General features: G+C 40.2%; 1 long non-coding RNA gene across 4 annotated transcripts; it reads right to left on the bottom strand.

Annotated features, from left to right (window-relative positions):
* Positions 1-811: 811 nt before the first annotated feature.
* LOC136285987 (uncharacterized) lies at positions 812-3,417 on the bottom strand. 4 transcript variants are annotated; one of them, XR_010719652.1, is made up of 4 exons: positions 3,368-3,417; positions 3,056-3,147; positions 2,846-2,945; positions 812-2,744 (listed from the first exon to the last, which is right to left on the bottom strand). It is a non-coding gene; the product is annotated as an uncharacterized lncRNA (long non-coding RNA). The 4 variants fall into 4 exon arrangements; XR_010719651.1 differs by having other exon boundaries at positions 3,344-3,378; XR_010719649.1 differs by lacking the exon at positions 3,368-3,417 and adding an exon at positions 3,235-3,354 and having other exon boundaries at positions 3,056-3,144.
* Positions 3,418-3,723: the final 306 nt, after the last annotated feature.

A 3,723-nucleotide genomic window follows, 5' to 3' on the forward strand; every position in this document is an offset into this window, starting at 1 on the left:
TGCTCATTCAAGCTTCACGGTCTTGTTTAGAGGGCACAAGAAAAAGAGTCTAGTAGTCCCACAGCAGAGCATATTTCCTAGGAGTCAGGAATCCTTTGAATTTTTGAGACTTACATGCTCTCTAAAATATGTACAGTTCCATAGGGTTGACTTTGACAGTCAATGGATGGCTATTAAGTTGAAATCTTTCTCATTTCTGAATCATTGTTCAGAGTGAATTTATCAGCCTCAGCATTATGCTCAAGCGATACCAAGTAATATTTCCAAAAACTTGAATTGTGCATTATTCCACCCAAGGACAGAAGAAGAATTCAACTCCCAAAGAGTGCTATCTCTCTCTCCTGCAACTCAGTTTCACAGGCTGTATATAGTTGAACACAAATGCATACATTCATAGATTTCAATATTTCATGTGAATTGTAATGAATGTTACCTGTGAAGTTGCACCTGATAATAACTGTTCATGGAGATTGTTTTGTCTCTCTGTTTGCATATACAGCTGGACCTGCACGTTCTAGGAAATCCAGCTGCTGTGAAAATCCTCACATTCCAACATGAAAGATATTGAAGAGCCAGAATAATACAGGCTGTAAGGGACCTCAGAAAGTCATCAAGGGCTCATGCACTTTCCTCTGCCAGAGTGCTACAGACATTGCTTTGGATAATTTTGTGAGGGCAGTGCTCTGCAGAGTCTGGGGAATAGGGCGGGAGAGAAGGAGGACAGACATTAGCTGTGTATTCTGTGTCCTTGGCTGATACAGAGCTACAGAGTGTGACTGAAAAACATAATCAAGTGAGCAATTAAGGAAGGTCAGAGCTGTGTTAATTTGCTTCAAGCACCTTTGCAAAAATTGGAAGACAAAAAGTACCCTCTCAATGTTGTGGGGACATGCAGGTAGTTTCTGCCTCAGTGAAGAAGAGCACTTAAGGGGACACCTTCCACATGCATCCTGAGCGTCACTAAATTTGGAGAACATAAGAGGCTATGCACATTATGTCAAATGGGGAAATACTCCCAGCTGCTTCTTTTCAGGTGATATCTAGGAAAATGTGATACTTGAGCTCCTGTTTTGGTTAATTATCCGGAAGTTACAGCCCTCTCCAATACCAAAGGAGCAGAGGACAGCTGTGTCATTTTATAATGTGCAGTGCTGTGGTATTTTATATGCACAACATGTGAGGCTTTTCTCCTATCTCCTATGCTAAATTACTCACAACCCCTATGGAGCAGCTTTAAATTAGAGTTCTTTTTGTCAGCCTGGGCTCTCTGAAAGTAATCTTCCATTTGTCTGTCATGTCAGTCATTTCTTCATGTCAACATTTCAGTCATGTTGTCAAATCTTCTCTCAGCAATTCTCCTATCTGTGAATAAATAGCATTCTGACCTGGCTTCTACCACAACAACAACAGAAAGACAACCAGGCCTCTGCAAAACATGTGAGTGGAAACTACATCCATCTTCTACATTACCATCAGTGTCAGTCAAGAGCCTTAAGCTGTCTCTTAGAACTTAGCAGTGTGAGGATTCAGCAAAAGAGCTCTCCTAATAGGGAAAATACAACTCATTAGCTAGTTAGGATAAAAAAGCAACCTCTACTCCATCTTCTTACCAGCCTACCTTCCTGTAGGGTTCAACAGGCTTCAGAATAGGTTTTAAAGGGGTAAAAACACTTTTTTTTTGGTGCTTTTGTTTACAATCAAAAGATAAGAGCATTGGTCTGCAGAGGAGCAAGTTAAGGGCTGTCCCCAAGTCTATTCTTCTGAGAAGCTAATGACAAGAGTATTATCATTCCTGGGTGGGGATTCTATTCAAGAGAAAATGCCTTTTAATGATTTTTTTTTTTAAATTTACAGGTCTTACTTACATTTTTTTCTTACAAAAATGTGTTTTTTTAAAAGGAATTAAAAACGCATTGATAGAGTTATTCTTTTCAACAGTGATCCGTCAAAGGTAGAGTAGTTCTTAATAATGACGTTGGTGATTGTGTGCTTTAAATTTTTGTATTCACTTCAGCTGTGATTTGGAGGTAATCAGTAATTACCACTGTTCACTAATTGAGCATGTTTCAAAATCATAACTGTGGTCAGTGAACAGTAATTAATGCATTTGCTTTTGCTTTCTTCCACCATGTGCCAATGCAAGATGTGCTTAACCAATGTTAACTCTTTAAGTCAGCAAATGAAATGCAGTCATTCATTTCAACAGACTCAGAAACTGAATGTGCTGCTTTGTTCTCTTTGCATCTTTTTCTGTTGAAAACAATTTTAAATTCCTGTTATGTTTAATAGAAGAAATATCAAAACCCTTTGCAGGGGTGCTTACAGCATCTGCAAAGGTATGAAGAGGGTAAAAGCTCACAGCAGGCACTCTACTATAGATAAGTTGGTAAATGATTTTTTACTACCTTAGGTAGTACATTGCTTGACTATGTGAGAAAAACATGCTTGCACTGGTTTATTTTTTCCCTCTGCTGAGACCCAAGTTTGTATCCCTGATGTCAGAACTGACTTTTGGTTTCAAACCCTGCTGGCTTCACACCCCATGTAAATTACTGAATGGTATTAAAGTGTCAAGGAATGAATGGCACCACAAGGCATGTGCAGTGTTCCACAGCCCCTTGCTTGTTCCTGTCCCCCCGGGGTATCAGTCCTGAAGGATGCTTCGAGTAGAGATGGTTCCAGCTTTCCACCATGCTTCACAGTTAAGTGTCTCTCCACCAGATTTCATCATCTCTCAACAAAGGCTGAAATGAAATTAATGAAATCTCATTAGAGAATTGCTATTCACTTCCACAGAAGTGAAGATTAAAAACTATTTCTATACACATAAAGAGAGAGAGAGAACCTTCAATGTTAGCATACTCAAACTTGTTTCTCCTGCTTTGGCCTCAGAGCCTCCTACATGGGGAGTACAGCTCCACAAGCTCTTAGCTGCTGCAGACATCCTGGAAAATATCCATTCTGTTAAGACCTTGCCAAAGTACATATCACCAATGGCTATAACTAGAGTTCATGCCAGTGAGGACATCTGTGAGTGAAGGCTGTAATTACATACCCTTAGCTCCTGCAGGCAGTGTATCTCAGCTGTTCAGCCCATGCCAGAAAGGGATGCTGGACCTTCAATTCACTGATACCCTTCCTGACCTGCTATATAAAATAATGTGCCATGGAGAATACATTTCAGTTACTTGGCAGGGGAAATTATTCACTCCTAAACTGCCAAAAATCTCTTGCCTAGAGGGTGAGATAGCAGACAGCCTTCTGTTAGGGCCAAAATTGAGTTTGCCAGTTTTCCTTCCTTGCCAGCCGTTATCCTTAGCAGTGTTTCCAGAACTTCTCCTACCTGTTATCCACTGCATGAACCAACCTGATTTTTTCTTTATACTGAGCCAAGCTTGAAGAAACCTGGAATCAACTTAATCAGGCATAGCTGATGTTTCCCAGCTTGCTGATGTGCCGTGCAAATGAGCTGTTATTGCCCAAAGTAATGAAAAGCATCTGTTTCTTACCTGTAAAGAAAGACTGAGGGTTGCTGCTGTTTGCTTGAAGGTGAGTTTGACAAGCTTGTCTTCCTTCTTAGAAAAGTTCACTGCATGTATTTTGCTCTTGGCCTCCTGGAGAGACCCAAATAGAATTCAATTCACGTGTCTAGAAAATTCTGAATGTGCTTTCCTGTTCCAAGTGTTTATATAGAGGGATTACTACTCTGCTTTGTAGGGATTT

Source organism: Chamaea fasciata, unplaced genomic scaffold (assembly GCF_029207755.1).
Source record: "Chamaea fasciata isolate MVZ Bird 193981 ecotype frontalis unplaced genomic scaffold, bChaFas1.0.hap1 SCAF_2, whole genome shotgun sequence".
In the NCBI taxonomy this organism is placed as follows: domain Eukaryota; kingdom Metazoa; phylum Chordata; class Aves; order Passeriformes; family Sylviidae; genus Chamaea; species Chamaea fasciata.